This window comes from Pseudopodoces humilis, chromosome 2, assembly GCF_049639895.1.
Source record: "Pseudopodoces humilis isolate 2021_Gansu_Grassland_sample_001 chromosome 2, ASM4963989v1, whole genome shotgun sequence".
Classification (NCBI taxonomy): domain Eukaryota; kingdom Metazoa; phylum Chordata; class Aves; order Passeriformes; family Paridae; genus Pseudopodoces; species Pseudopodoces humilis.
In genome coordinates, this window is record NC_142201.1 from 93304309 (window position 1) to 93321417 (window position 17109).

The following is a 17109-nucleotide window of genomic DNA, read 5'->3' on the forward strand; positions in this document are numbered from 1 at the left end:
CACAAAAAACCAAATAAACAAACAAAAACAGAAGAAGGAAAAAAGAAGAACATAAAAAAGCAAACCCCAACTCTCCCTGCTGCCAACAATGACAAGAAACAGGCCCTGGGCCCTATGGTTAATGGCATCAGCAGAGGGACCCTACTTGTCTGGCTGACTCCCTTGCTGCCAGCCCCCTTCCTGCCCAAGCTCCTGGTGTTGCTACATCTGTGCTCCTCTTTCTCCCCCTCCTCCTCCATTTTTTCCCAGGTTAACAAGTGTTCTCTGTTATAGCTGTGGTCTGACATTCCATCGTGCTTTTTGCCTTTTGTATGGCAGCAAGGGCTGTTTGCTTGGGGCAGAGGGAACATGGGTGCAATTTAGCCTTGCACAGGTCGGTGCCTCTCTGCGTTGGCAGTGGAACACAAGGAATGGATGCAGCTTGTGCTCCAGGGCTGAGCAACACAATGTTGATGGGCTGGGGAGAGGAGGAGGGGAGGGGGTGAGTCAAAAGAGCCTCCTGAATCGATGGGAAATAATATGAAAGGGAAGCTCTGGCAGACATGGGACGACCCAGATGGACAAAGTGCAGTGAGGCAGCTTAGTTAATGGGCTGCATTAAAATTAAACAGAGACAGTGTTCATTTTCCAAGCAGCACAGTGACCGCAGAAGGGTTTCGTGGCCCCTGTGGGAAGGTGGTGTGAAACAAAACCAGGGAAAACCTTTCCCTCCTGCCCCATCCTCAGCAGGTGTAAACTGGGACAGCCCTGCTGTCCTCCCCCTGCCTGGGTTAACACAAGCCAGCTCCCACCATCCCTACCACCAGCCTGCATTTCCATAAAAGGGATGATGATCTTGTCAATGTTGCTGTAAATCTGGATTTTTTTGTACGTGGTCGCAGCTCTCAGAGAGGTGACAGCCGCTTACCAGCTGGTCACCAGCACAAGGAAGGACCTGAGCAGTCTGCAAGACCAAGTCAAGCTTTAAAGAGGAGGACGATAATAAAATGCATCCCTCCCCACTCCCACCCCTGTCAGGAGGAGGATTTATACTCCTCCTTACAAAGGACTAAAAGTAGTAATTTAGGTTGTGCTTCAGCAAAGCACCTGCTTAATTGCTCGGTTACTCCACGGCGGCTGGAGCTACTGGAGCACATGGCTAAGAACATGCTTAGAGGCGCCGCTGGGTAGGAATAAACTTAATTATATGCTTAAACTTAAAGAGATGTTTAAACACCTTGCTAAATCATGGCCTTGCACCTGAGGAAAGTGAAAGGGAAAAGCTGACAAAGCAGAAGAGAAGAGCAGCTTTTGGAACAATGAACCATTTTAGGTTCTCCATTCTGCAGTTAATGAAGATGAATGAAAATCCTTGTTACTTGCTGACTGAAAATTAAATGATCAGCCACTGAGAAAGAGCAGTGTGGTGATGTATTACACAACTGAATACCTTTAACTGGCAAGAAATATGTACATTTTCCTGTATCTTTCTTCCTGTTTCTTCCTTATATTGACTAGGATATGAAGCATAAGTCTTTGTTCAGAAAGGCACAGTAATGTTTGATTTCCATTCGGCGTACCTCAAAACCATTAACCAAGATGTCAGTGCAGATCAGGGCCCCCTGAGCAAATTTACTACTCTTCATATAAAAAGCAACCAGGCCATTTAACCAAGTTAAATGGTTTGGGACTGGTAGCCCCAAACCCTCATGGGATGTACTGTAGGAAAACTCCCAAAACAGCCTGTCTTTGGCACTGCAAGCTGTAATTGCTCAGCCCCTTGTGGTGTTCCCACTTGAAAGAAGCCAAAGAAGGCAGCAGCAATGCCCACAACCTGTCCTGCAAGGTGTATCAGCACCAGGAAGGTGGGTCAAGCTCCCTCCTCTGTGCGTGGCTGAGCTGTTGTGACTGTCACCGAGAGGCACTAGTCAGGATGCAGCTCTTGTCATGGGAATATTTGCTCCCATAAGAGCAAAACTCTCTCCCAAAGAGAGTCTGGAAGACACAAATATGACTTTTCTGCACTCCTCTTGAATTGCCATTGTTTGGACATGATTTAGGAGACATGTTGATTGCCCACGATGATGGACTCACAGAAAATAACTATGCAAGGAACATAAATTACTGGGAATTTTTTTACCTTTAGGAAAAGTAACTCTCTCAGCTCAGCTTCACAGTTCTTTATTTCAGAGGCAAATAATTCTCTACAAATAAGCAGAAAGAGATCCCAAATTTGCATAGCATGCAGGCATCTGGGATGAAAGTGAAGGGCTTTCCTCAAGCTTCGCAGGGAGGACTGTCATGGCAGCCCTTTCTGAGGACATCTATTTCATAAACAATACATTTTTGAGAAATGTTAATTACTTTGGAAATGCAGTCCAGAAAAGAAGAAAGATGAGCTATAAACATTGTCCTCCCTCAATTCATGGACCAAGGCTTCAGGTGTGCCTTTTTCACCGACACATAAGGCCCCTGAGTGATCTGCTTTAACAGATGTCTTTAGATATCTAAGAAATGTCACATCTAAATCAAAAATATTAACAGCCCCAAAGAATGTTTTTGCACATGAATTAACAAATATCTGTCTCTCTCTCCCTCTCTTAGGGCTGGATAGATCTGTGTTACCAAGATAACACCAAACTATACTCGTATACCTGCAGCAACATACAGGCATGATCCCAGCTGGATCGATACCACATTGAGTCTCTGGAGCAGCAGAGCTGCAGGAAATCTTCCATACATGCTTAGTGAGCCCACAAGCTGGGGATAAGTTATGGTTGGCTGAGTGGATGATTTGGTGGAAGAAATAACATGGGATATGCCAGAAGCTGGAGGGTCTCAAGAGGTGGCAGGAGACAATCAAAGCCAGATAGTGACAGCATGCTCATGGCTTTGGGACAAAAGGTTAACTCTTCACTTAACCAATTCCGCCTATAAAATACTGTGTAAATAAATAGTAGCTGCATGCAATGTCTTATATTTGCTGCTCTTCACAGAATTGTGGAATCACAGAATGGTTTGAGTTGGAAGGGATTTTAAGGCTCCTTCAGTTCCACCACCCTACCATGGGCCAGGATACCTTCTACTAGACCAAGCTGCTCCAAGCCCCATCCATCCTGGCTCCAAATGAAGGCCACGAGGATGGTGAAAGGTCTGGAGGGAAGCCTTTGAGGAGCAGCTGAGGTCACTTTGTTTTTTCGACCTGGAGGAGACTGAGGGGAGACTTCATAGCAGGTACAACCTCCTGGTGAGGGGAGGAGGAGGGGCAGGCACTGATCTCTTCATTCCTGTGACCAGTGAAAGGACTCAAGGAAACAAGATGCAGCTGAGTCAGGAGATGTTTCGGCTGGATATCAGGAAAAGGTTTTTCATCCAGGGGGTAGCTGGATACTGGAACAGGCTCCCCAGAGAAGTGGTCACAGCACCAAGCTTGACAGAGTTCAAGAAGTGTTTGGACAATGCTGTCAGGCACGGGGTGTGATTCTTGGTGTGTGCTATGCAGGGCAGGAGTTGGACTTGATGGTCCTTGTGGGTCCCTTCTAACTCAGCACATTCTATGGTTTTATGTGGCAAGAGTTGCCTGCCACCCTTGACTCCCTCAGGCTTAAACTCGGACACTCTTGGGAAGTTGGAAGTTAAAGCTAAGGGAAGAACGTTAAGGGTGTGGCAGTGCAAACAAACTCACTGACGGGGCTGAACACCTCTGCACAACTCCCTGGCATGGCTCCTGCTAAAATGTCAGAGCAACAAGTACCTGCAGCTGGAAGGCAGCATGGCACCTGATGCTCTCCTTTCATTTTTGTGCCTGTGGGCTTGTTCTTTGTCCCTCCAGATCATACCAAAACAAAATCCTCCTCTTCAGTACTTCAGGGCCTTCGAGTCTGCCCATGTCCCAGGCCCCCACTAGCCCTGCATCTGTCCCTGTGCCCCCCAACACCCCCCCTCCCATCCGTCGCCCACATCCTGAGCATGAAAGCCAGCCGGATTAATCCGGCACAGAGCACATTGTGTGTGAGTCATGACAGGCTCACTAAGGCGTGCAGTGCTGATAAAAGGCAGCTCTGATGGGCTCTGTCAGGGATCCCGGAGAAACAGCGTGGAAAAAATCTGCTAACCCACATCCCAGCCTGGCAGCCGGGGCCTGGAGACAGCCAGGCACCGAAGGGAGCGCGGGGAAGGGGTCCTGATCCAGGCTCAGCCTGTGGGGAAGCCCCTGGTCCCAGGCATGAGCTGGTGCTTCCTGAAGCTCTTGGGTCATCCAAGAGTTTGTGGGACCAGAGGAGGGCTGGTGCAAGCCCCCAGGTCCTGAGGCTGGACCTTGGGATAACCTCCCTCTCACCAGTTGGCCAGGATATTTCAGGCATTTATGAAGCCATATAAAGGGCAGTCTGCCTGATCCTTCTGTGGATCTTTCTGCCTGAAACTTCCCTTTGGATCATCTCAGTTCAGTTTCTCACAACTGTGGACCACAAGGTAGCTTTTTTTTCCTCAATCCTTTGCGCTTAGCAGTGCTGCTCCCAGAGGACCAGCAGGAGAGACCATGGCCCAGCAATTCCCAATGGCCTCTGGTGTGCTGCAAAACTGCCTCATAAACCACCAGGAACCTGTGGTGTGTGAAATCCTGCTACAAGCAGGTGTGTAGCTCACTGTAACACTGTCCCAAAAGGTTAACAACTGTGTTTGCTGCAAAAAGGGTTTGGCCCCAAGCCCCAGGCGATTCAACAGCTTGCCTGACCACAGAACTGGAGATAATAGGGACCACAGCATCAGGGATATTGCAGAGAAATCAGGATAACATTTATGTGCACCACTGAGCTGGGAGGAGTTGCAGCCATGGGGTCTGTGTGGAGGGGAAGGCAGCAGCAGCAGATTTCAAAACAATCTAGATAAATTGGAGAATTTGTCTCAAATCAGCAGGATGGAAATCACACAAGAGCGAGTGCAAAATACCACAGTGAGGTGTTGGAACTCAAATGCAAAATGGGGACTAATTGGATAAAGAGCACTGCTGCAGGAAAGGCTCCCAGGATTGCAAAGAAAAAATTAGTCAACACTGTCATGCTGTTTCAAAACAGGCAAGTCTCTTGATGGGACCCATTAATGAGAGATTCACAGGGCAGGCATAGGAGAAAATGACTGTGCTGCAGTTGGCCCTGAGGACGCTGGGCACAGCACTCTCCAAACTGGGTAAACAAACTGGGGAGCCCTCTGAGGTGTAGGAGCAAGCTCCACAAAAGCTTTGGAAAACATAATCTATGAGGGAAGATTGAAAGAATTGGGTTTGTTTAGTCTGGAGAAGAGAAAACTAAGAGGGAGCATTAAGAGCCCTTCAATGCATAAGGGTTTGTCCTAATGACTGCAAAGTCCAAGGAAGGAGCATGAGGAGAACTGGGGCTGGTTTGCAGCAAATATTTAGTCCAACAAAACAATAATAGGGAAACTTTGGAGCAGATGAGGGACACTGCAGGTTCTCATTTATGGATGCAATGTAAGTGGAGCTGGAGATGCACTTGTCAGGAAGGGTTCAGGTATAACAAATCTTGCTTCAGAAGATGAGGACATCTTTGACACCATAACCAAGCACTCAGTGCTGCACTCCTTCCCTGTCCTGCTCCCCAAGTGAACCTGCAACTTTAATTACAGCCCCTTTCTGACCTCCAGCGAGACAAGGGAATAGGGTTACTCCAAGGAGAAAGCTGTAAAGTGATCATCCACGTCCCTTGCCTCCCCACTCCATTTGCCATGCATGTACCAAATAAATTATTATACCCATCCCAAGGACCTTACTGTCTAAATAGATGGGACAGAGGAAAATTGCTGCTCAGTAAGAGACGTGGAGGCTACAGAGGAGTGTATCAGCAACAGCTGAGAGAAAGAGACCTCTTTAACCTGGAGGAAAAAAGGGAATCCTGGATCTGGGGGAATTTACTTGCAGTATTCAGTTAGCTAAAGGAAGTTAAAGAGAAGACAAAGCCAGGCTGCTCTTGGAGGGGGCCAGTGAAAGAACAAGAAAAAGCAGGCACAGGTTGCAATTAGAGAAATATTCATAGAAGCTAAGGAAAAAAATTTTGTCTGGAAGGATATTTCATCATCGGAACAGGTTTCACAGTGAGATTGTGAAATCTCTATCCTTGGGGATCTTCAAAATTGAACTGGACAGAGTCCTGGACAACACAACCTAAACAACACAAACTGTTGAAAACAGCCTTGCTGTGAGTGTGGGCTAAAGTTGGAGTTTGCCAAAGTCCTGTCTCACCTGAGGTGTTCTATGACAGGTATACTGTACCACAGAAGCTACTATGCACCTGAGCCCTGCCACTGGTGTTTCATACAGGGTCCTCTCTGCCACACTGGACCCTCTTCATACAGGCGTTTCTGCCCCTTTCCTCCATGAGCCTTTCTTTGGTCTTTGTGTTCTCCAAAGCTGAATCCCCACGGTTCACATCAGGCCCCAAGACAACGTAAAGCCCAATGTAATAACAACATTTCTTGACAATGATTCACAACAATAGCTACCACCCAAGTTCTTGGCTTGTTGTGTAGCCCAATAGCTAATGGCATTCAGTTCAACCCAACATTATCTGCACCTCCACCCCCTCCCACTCCAGTTCCAGAGCCTGGCCAGCAGCGAGCCCATGCTGTTCCTATTTGCAAACCTTAAGCACTCTGGCTGCTGCTTGGAATGAGGAGGGAGCACTTGGAGATGAACTTTTAGCACTGCAAATTCTAGGGATGGCTGAAGTCCTTGCTTGTCTGTCACTGATTTATTGATGCTTCCCTAATTGTGGAATGCCAACCATACATGGAGATCTGCAGAAAGAAAGGACTTGGATTGAAGGAAAGAGAGGTCATTGCAGGCAAATCAGACGCAGGCACCAAGAAATTGTTTTGTTTTGTTTTCTGTGCTGCTGCAATGAATGTAATAAATGTGCATCTGCTGAGCTGTTTCTACTGACAGAGTTTTTCCTTGTTTCAGATTTGGCCTTAACTCTTATTACTAATCCTAATTTGCAGTGATCTGCCCAGGAGGAGTATGCGTGCATACGTATCAGAGAGGGAGAGGCAGTGCTTATTCCCAAAACAGATATTTTGTTCAACCTCTGCCAGCCAGTTTTTGGATGGAAGAATTTTTTTCCTTCATTCTCACAGTGTAAGCATGGATTTGAAAATGATCCATAGAAATAAGATTTAATGAGCCTGTTGACATAGTAATACACCAAAATGACAAACAAATAGATAAAAAAATCACAGAGACTTTCTCTAGACTTTCTTCTCTACAAATGTGGGTTCTTTTTTTATTTGGAGTTCATCTATAGGAAACACTAGAGAACAACATTTGCTAATTTTATAGACTGCAATCTATAACAGTTCTTTGTGTACCACTCTAGCACACATCTTTTGTGCCTTTTTCTCTTCCCTCTCTTGAGATGAAGCAGAGCTCAGGTTCAGCAGCCAGCATCTGTCACTGATTACAGCAGCTTAAGGTTTTACCTCTGAGGAGCAGAGGGGGAGCACACTGGGGTCCCCGTGTGTAACTGCACACTACTCTGCTCTGGCACTTCACCCCATATGCTGTCACTCCTCCCTTCCAGATTTGCTCTTCCAGACCTCCTCAAATCAGCCTTCTCCCCCATTAGCCCTCTTCATACATCATGCCCACAAGACAGATCCTGTTGATCTGTCCCATCCCAGTACCAGAGCTGAACAGATCTGACTTGATGGCACACCAGAGAAAATGGCAGTTTGCTTTATACTTTGGGTTAATCAGACTAACCCAGCACTTTGAATCTAGCCTGCTGTGGCATGGCCAAATGCAGAACCCATATTAGGCTCTACAGCAGACAGGCTGTCGTTGGATTGAGGTCTCTGAGTCATGCTATTGAAGCCACACTCGTGGCGAAGCATTTTATTAATAACTTTTGTTGCAGAACTTTATCCCAACAGTCCAAAAATGGTACTACTCATAATTGCACTTAGATCTTGAGCATGGGGTTGTAATTTATTTATGTCAAGTGGGTTTGGGTTGCTTTTTTTTTTTTCCTATTTTAAACTTCCTTCACTGTAAACTGAAGGCTTGTTCCTGCCCTGCTTCAGTTGCTGTAATACAGCTCTTTTTACTGACACAGGTTTTTCCCAGATGTGCAGACCTGAGGGTTAGTTCTAGTTCAGGTCTAGGACAAGTTGGCTAACAGAAGCCAGATAAGGTGGAGACAGCAGGTCACAGCACAGCTGACCAGAGCAGAGATTCGACAGAGCTCAAGACACATTGGTTTGAGTATGGCTGGAGCTGAGGAGGCTCTAAGAAAGAAACAGCTTCTTGCAGCACAGCAGCAGCAGGCTGTGGGTGGCAAAGTCTGTGTAGCACCTTCCTGCACTAAACTTGGACCTAGTCTCTGGAAATCTCTCACATTCCCCTGGCAACAGATTCACTTTCCAAAACAAAATTAACTCAAACAGAACCATTTCCTATGAATGAAGTCGGGATGGAACATAAAACCCAGGCAGGGAAATATAGATGTGTGACATACTTGAAGCAGCAGAGAGAATGATTTCATGCAGCATCCGGCTGACTGGTAAAGAGTCAGCTGCCCGGAGGAGAAAGCCATTAACACACAAACACATTTTATGCTGGCCAAGGTGAGAAAGGAAGGGCTGTAGGTACTGAGGTGACAGCTACTTCAGGATCAAAGGAGAAGGCTGAGAGGAAACTGTAAAACTAACTTCAGATCTGTGTGGGGGAGGCTGTGTGAACAGAGGGGAAAACTTAATTAAATGTGGCAAACAATGACTATATTTTCTGGGAAAGGAGCAGCAATGATTTCACTTCCAAGACACTACACCTGAGCAAACATTATCCAAAGCTGGCTTCAACTAGGACTTCAGTGCCAGTATGGTAATGCAGATGTAACCTTGACTTTGAAGGGTAAGAAAAGTAACTGAGTGGGGAGACTTTAGTTTGCCAGTGGTCCTCAGTATTCCTTCCCTCTCCTATGGAGTAGCTGGAATGGATAATTGCTGGGCATGGCAGGAGGTGTGGCTATCTTATTCATGCCAATAATTTCTGACAAGGCCTAAAAAAAGAGAAAGAAAGAAGATGGCACCAGTGCTGTGGTGTGTGGCCCAGAACTTCTGCCAGGTGAAATTCTTAAGCTAATGCAGCTCAGGGAGAAAACAGGAGCATCAGCAGGAGAGGGAGGCCTACAGGTCACCAGGTGTGGGCCTTCTGACAAGTGTCTTGCAAACCATCAAGTCAGGAAGCAACTAGCAGACTTCAAGGGATTTTTTTGCACCCACCTACATGCTGAGCTAGGCAGGCAGCAAGACAGGTTGTGCCCAAGCAAGCTCTACACCAGTGCAGAGGAAGGAATATAAGCACAAGAAAAGAATAGATTGACTAGAATGCCACTGTTGACCTTAAGCATAAAGAAGACATGATATACAGAATGAAATCTAGGCTGATTTACTAAGAATTAATATAAAAGCATAGCAAAAGCCAGGGAAGTTAAAATCAAGAAGTCTTTGGGAAAAAAAAAAAAAAAGAAAAAAAAAGAGGTAGATGTAGAATTATAGGCTAATTAATTCAATTTCAATTACAGGAAAAAAACATGGAATTAGAATGAAAAAAGCTATTTGTAAGAAACTGGAATGTAATGGGATGAGTAACAACCAATACTAGCTTCATAGTCTGGTCTTGAAAAACCCATCTAATTTCCTTTTAAAACAAGCAGACAGACCTCACAGGCCACTAAGGAGAAGCAGATGTCAATATCTTGACTCGAGTGGGTCCTTTTACAGTGTCTTGCATGAAATTCTCATAAACCAGGAAGGAATGTGTGGTCTATCTACTGCAGAGCAGACACAGCACCGGTACTCAGGAGGCTGTGAGCTGGACTTCACTCTCCACAGACAGGAATTGATTGAACAGAGGTGTACAGGTCTCTGTCTCCAACTGCAATCTTTTGGTGACTTGGACTGTGGACCAGAAGAAAGATGATTGAATTTGCAGAATGCCCAAAGCTGGAAGGATTTGTAGGGACATCAAAGATAGGATTAGAATTTTTTTTAAAAAGCAAACAATGGCCTGACAAATTCAAGATACCATCAGGGGAAAAAAATGAAAGGATGTAGTAGGAATACATGTGAGGGTCCAAACTGAGGAATAACTGACTGCACAAATATGGACATGGAACTACTGGAGCTAAGGTTTAGGGCTAGGATTAGGGTTAAGGTTAGGATTAAGGTTTAACGCAGATTAAAACCCAAAATGTTTGTCATCAGTGCCATACTCTTGGAAAAAGAAAAGAAAAAGAGAAAAAAAAAAGTGGGCTAAATAAATACAATCCAGACAAAACCAAGAAGGACCATCAGAGTCTAGAGAATATGATCTGGGAGGAAAATCTGAAAGTCTTGGTAAAGCTCCCTAAAGGGAGAGCTTCAAGAACATTGGATAGGTGTCAGGAATTACAGCAGTGTCCTGCCTCAGGGGTTTGGAGAGGAACCAGAGATTTGGGTTCAGGCTGCATCTCTCCTGGGGGAGCTGAGGGGGAGGGGTGGGAAGGGCCCACTGTATGTGGAAGCTCTTGCTAGGAGTATTCACTAAGACAGAAAGAGGGGAATACTAGGATGTTTCTCTTTCCTCCTTCTTCAGTCTGCCCCCCAAAACTTCCTTTTCCCTCTGCACAGGGCCTATTTCCACTTGCTTCCCTTGCAGTCCCTCACCTGCAGCAGGTGTCACTGAGACTTCTGCACTTCTCCAGCTGCTGCTGAATGCCTCAGGATCAGGAGGCACCCATCCAGACCAACTTTGTCCTGGGAAAGTGAAGGATGCAAGGCTAGATGGGAGAGCACTGAAAACCCTGGAGGTAGGGCTTGCTGCTCCCAGTGCCACTGGAGAGATGGGGTGAGGAAGCAGCTATTGCTGCTGCAGAAGGAAGCTGCCTGCAGCCAGCATCACCTGTGGTGACAGGAATGGAGGTGCAGGAGGTGAGACACCAGTGATTCGCCTTCATGGTCAATGTCACCACCAGTGCCTGTCTCCTCTGGACTAAGCAAAGAGAATTGATGGCAGGTCTGGCACCCAAGCACTGCCCGTGCTGCCTGTGCCTTAGGGCACGTTACACATCTCAGCGTGAGAAGCTGTCCCCCAGTAGTCAGGCAGACGTCAAAGCCAAACTGCACCTCTAGCCTGATCTCAGCAGGGTTCCTACCCTGGCTACACGGCAGCAGTGTCAACAGAGGATGATGCTTTGGGACCTTTGAATTGTGTTTCTGTTATTTGGGATCAGAATTTAATTGTTCCCCATTGACACAATGGTACAGACCCAGCTTTTCAGCTGGTAAGTGCCAGCTGAATCACTTGAGACTGCATGTATATGCTATACACTAGGACCTACAGCACACTCTTAAAAACCCCAGCAGTGAATGGAAAGCTAGTCCCTTAAATATTCAGCTTTAATAAGGATTCTGATGATCAATAGAAAACTTGGAATAAGACTTTCAGCTAGTGCAAACTGGTTGATTTAGATTTTGAAAGTAACAGTGCCAACACATCAACAAAGCAACCTGGCCCTATGAGCTCATAAAATCCAATCTAAAATATTTACTTTCAAATAAAGATTTGTTGTGTTTTCCCAGCCTTCTGAGTGTTCACAGGTTATTCGTTCAATGGCAGTTTCATGTGCACTGCTAATTATTGCTAATAATCATTTGGCACTGCAGTAGCAATTCATCAGAAATGCACTTGTTAGTACATTAGCCTTCTCTTTCCTTGTGTATTTTTACTGGCAAAACCCATCTCTGAGTATTTATTTTCATTCAGCTCAACGTTGGTGGTACACACAGAAGGACCAGGAGCTGCCCTAAAAGCTGCTATGTGCAGCATGCTATATTCCTATGGGTCAAGGACTCTCCTAATGTCAATCAGCATTAAAAACAGAGGGAGACACAATGTTATCACAAATGTAGGAGCCTCACCAAATAGTCTTTGCCCCACACTCCTGCCTTCCAGGCTATGTCCAGAGCGTGTGGCATAGCCCCTCCCACTTCACCCTTGGCACCAAGCACTGTACACTTTGCTACCATGTGGTTCGTGAGCCTCGACTCCTGTTGAGTCCCCATCCCCTCGGCGAGGATTCTCTCCCTGTGTGCCAGGGCCAACAAGCACCTTCAGCCAAACCCCAGTGCAGCCAGGGAGAAGTGACAAATGCTTTCTTGGTGGCAGAAGCAGCCCCATTGTCAGAAATCAGAAGAATAATTTCCTGGTTACAGTAGCCTTCAGATACATTGATCCAACTTCAACCCCCAAATAAAACAATGGGAGTGATATACTGTTGCGGTGACTGAGCACTCGAGAGCAGGAATGCAGCCCCCAGAGGCACGACACAAGGACTTGAAGAGGTTGGCTGTATTTTCTTCCACTTAAAACTGGGAGAGGTGAATAGCTGGTGAAAGTGGGGAGGAGATTGATGGCTTTGGAAACTGCAAGGCTCTCTCGCTATGTGGGACAGCTTTGGTAGAGAGTCAGCTTTAAGCCTGACCTTGCCCTCCCTGACCTGTCAGTAACCTCAACCCTGACCTTGGAAGGACCATCCTTCTCCCTGGGGAAGAACAGTTTGGGGAACAGTGAGAAAACATGAGTGGTGATCATGTCAAGACTTTTATTTTTTGGGAGAAGACAGGCTGTGAGGCATGCAGAAGCCTGATGTCCTTCTCATGCTTTGGTATTCAAGGTGCAGGAAACCTTGTGGTGCTCACACAGCATTAGCTCCAAACGTGGTCTGTCTCATTACACTTCTGCATGGAGTGCCTTCCTGTCTGCTCTGCTGAATCCCCCTCTTCATTGCATTTTGGATGCCATCACAGCAGTCAGACCACATCCCTGATGGAATTTATTGAGTCTCTCCTTCTTCAAAAGTCATCAAGATTCAAACCAGGCTCTTTCCAGACCCAGATATTTCAGCAGCATGAGCCCCAAACCCATCTTGTAGCTCTCTGCTTCCCCCTGCAAGGTCACCCCTTCCTTTGGAGCTGCCTCCCTGCTGCTTTCCCTTTCTCATAACCAGCCATCCTTCACCGTGCTGTGTCTATAAAACACTCAGTAGACACGGCAGCCGAGGGGGAGGGACCGAGGGGCTGGTGGAAGCCACTCAGATTTCACATTTATTTAACAGCCGTGGCTGTGCTTGTTTGATTTATCTTCACACATACGTTTGACAGATATGGTCTCATAAAAACTCCACAGAGTAAAAACAGCAGAAAGGCCTGCAGCCATACTGCGTCAGCATTCCGTCTGGCTCCAGCTCCAGAGCTAAGCACAGATCAAGCTCACTGCAGCTGGCAGCACCCCTCACTTGGGAAACTTTTGAGTTTGCAATACCTGAAATGCAGAGTACTTAAGTGTAGCTGGTCCTGAGGTTCCCAGGTGTCTGGGCAAAAAATGAAAAAGGTCATGATTTTCTCTTACCTTGAAAAATCCTGCTGAATTTCACATAAATTGCTTTGTGCAAATAAATTTACATTTAAGTGGCTAATCTCATCCTTTCCCCAAATCCTGCGGGATACAGCAGCATTCAGAATATCTTGAGAAAGTTATGATTTTTATAGCACTTCCAAAAACACCTCTCCCAAACTGTAGCAGTTCAGGAGTAAGCTTGCTTCATCCTTTCCTTGCAAGGGCCTTATAAGCTTGCTCTATTAATTTGCTTAAAAAATTTAAGTCGTATTTAATGAGTCAGATTCATACTGTTGTGATTCTGACAATACATTTTCACTGGAGCAGAATTGTAAAATTTGTGCACAAAGCAGCTACTATATAGTTTGGGATATAGGCTCCACAAGAGCACAACCCACTTCAACATATGCATATTTCACAGTGTTTTTTTAAAAGGGGAGCACACCTGAAACTCTCATTCCCAGCATCAAGAGAGGCAAAGTGAAATAGCTGTAAATAAAGTCCCTGGCGTGCTAGCGTTGCTCAAAGGTAGGACTCCAGCTGCATTCAGGTGGCGTTTTATTACGTGTATAAATTACAGCCCCGCCACGTCTGGGAGCTGGCAGCCTGGTCTGGAAGAAGGAGCTCAGAGCCGAGAGTGAAAGGCCCTGTGTTCCAACCTGCTGCTGTGGTGGCCACTCTGTTTCTTTATATGTTACTCACACGTATGAAATAAAGTTCTTAACGCTTGTCATGCGGTGATCTTGCTCTGTTAACAAAAGCAAATGTGAAGGCCTCTGTATCGGGCCCACAATTATCTTGGCTGGTTAAAACTACTGGATAAGATTAGTGGGAGAAATTGGGACTGCTTCTCTGTGGGCAGATATTTGCAGTATTTGAGATATTCTCTCATTGGGGATGATTTTTCTCAGCTATAGAAATGTCATCTTTTCTGGTTCAGGTAAATAACTAAGGAGTATGCAACAAAGGTTTGGAAACCTCATATTTTCCTGACCACAGATAACCTGTTTTGGTTTATGGCTATCACCTGTATTGCTGATCTCCTAGCTCTGATCCTCATGGTGCCATACTCACACAGTTTTTATGGTCACACTAAGCAGGGTCACCCTCCCACACTCCATACATGCAGTTCAGTGCCTGGTAGAGAGTTATTTTTCAAAGGAGAGGACTTTCAGGCAGTGATTACCTCTCTCCTTTGGGACAGTTTTTCCCAGCTATGGAAATACCATCTTTTCTGTTTAAAGCAAAAGACTCAGAAATTGCAGACATGCTGCCTTCAGGACACACTCACCAGCTCTCCTGTTTTCCAACAGCATTGATCAAGGAGCAGATGCTGCTCATCACAGCCTGACATTTTCTCTCCCTCTTTGTTGTTGGCAGATGAAAAATGTAATTCACCTCCATTAGTAACTTCAGGGAGCCCAGCCCCAGGGCCAAATTCAGTCTTCTTTCAGGAGTCTGAGCCATTTGAAGAGAGATAATTTGTGGATAATGTGTTAATTATAGTACCTGTTGTTGTACACATTGCTACACAGAAGTGCCACACACCCTGGGCAGTGTCTGGGCTTGGACACTCAAACCTTATCATAAAACCATATAATTTTTAAGGTTAGAAAAGACCTCTAAGATCATGGAGTCCAACTATTAATCTAGCAGCACCACCACTACTAAACCATGACCTCAAGTGCCACATCCACAGGGTTTTTTGAACACTTTCACGGATAGTGACTGCCACTTCCCTGGGCAGCCTATTCCAGGGCTAAACAACCCTTTCAGTGAAAAACTTTTTCCTCATACCCAATCTAAACCTCTCCTTGTGATCTCCTCTTGTCCTGTTACTTGTTACCTGGGAGAGGAGACTGGCCCCCACCTGGCTACAGCCTCCTTCTGGTAGTTCTAAAGAGTGATAAGGTCTTCTCTGAGCCTCCTTTTCTCCAGGCTAAATACCCCTGCGTCACTCAGCTGTTCCTCATAGGAATTGTGCTCCAGACCCCTGTGACAAACCAACTGTGAAGGCCCATGGTCTGTCATGATGCCTTTCAAAAACAGGCCAGCCTTGGCCAGAGGCAGGGCAAGACAAAACTGCCTCAGAAGGCTGCAGGCAACATGGAAAGGAAAGTCCCTGGAGCGCACCAAATGAAATACCCACATGTGAGACTTGGCTGTCTCAGGAAGGGGGACCATATCTCCTGCATATAAATGCAGAAAATGAGGGCACCCTCACACTGATGGCATAGCCACCAATATGCAGCATTTCTATCCCTTCTTTTTTATCACGTGCAGCTACAGAGTCACAAGGAAGGTACTGACAGGCAGTCCAGGAATTCAGCTGCTGGTTTGCTATGCAGGACTTGGGAGCTGGAGGGCGAAAGTGATGCATGGAAATTAAGTTAATTTTAAACCGCAGGCAAGAGAAGAGACTTGCTAGCAGTTACTTAAGAGAAGCTGCTGACTGTTTAAATACCATTAAGAAGATTAATGTCAGCCCACAGAACCACTGAAAAATTAGGGCTGAAAGGGACCTTGAAAGGTCAGACCAGTCCATTCCACTAACCCAAGCAGGATCACCTAAACCTCGGACATCCCTGACAGATGTTGCTTAACTTGATCTTAAAGCTCTCCACTCCCTAGGCAGTCTATTCTTTATTATCCCTGTCATTAGAAAGTTTTTTCTAACATCTAAATTGAGCCTTTCCTGCTGTGACTTAAACCTTCTTTTTTTCTCTCCTCTTCTCCATCACAGACAAGGAGCAATGATTATGCCTTTTTATGTGCTTAAGACCTTCAGCTCTATCCTCCTTTGGGTTAGAGAATTTCAGTTCTTTCAGGCTTCCCTGGTAGGTAATGGTTTCTCCATTTCCGCTTGTTCTCCTTGCTCTCTGCTGGGCTGGATCCAATTACACCACATCTCCCCTTAACTTATTTTCCATCACCTCAACACCATGACATAGCTGACTTGCATTCAGCTTTTGATCCTTTTCCTGAAGAATTGCTACTTAACCCATCACTCCCTCCTCTGTACTCTGGGAGTTCATATTGTTGCTCAAGTGTATGACCTTCCACTTCTCCTTATTCAACTGCCTCCTGTTTCTTCCAGACCATTTCCCCAATTTGCCCACAGAGTTTTCAACTCTAATCCTGCCCAACACTACATCTATGGTTTTATTTCATGTGTAAAATGAAAGCCTTTATGTTTATCCTTAATAACAAAACACAACAAAAAATTAAGCTAAACTGAATCAGATGGAGGGTGAAAACCCCACTCAAAGCCAGCTTCAACCTGGACAAGAAGATGCTGGCAGTAGTGCCCTGGGTGAAGTTATTCAAGCAGGTTTGTACAAAGTGACCTCAGCCACTCCTCACTCATAAGGCTTTCCCTCCAGACACTTCACCATCCTTCTTTGGAAGTGCTCAAGGCCAGACTGGATAGGCTGGAGCAACCTGACCTAGTGGAAGGTGTCCCATGGCACAGGGTTGGAATGTTCTTTAAGGACCCTTCCAACCCAAGCCATTCTGTGATTCTACCGGAGCACGTTTCCCCAGCTGGTTTCAAACAGCAGACACAAGACTACTCTGAGAGCCGCATGATGTTACTGCAGTCAGGCCTCTCCCCTCCACCTAAAACCTCCTTTTTGTGTTGCTGTGTCTCTGTCCCTTTGACCCTTGCGCCCTCACCTTCC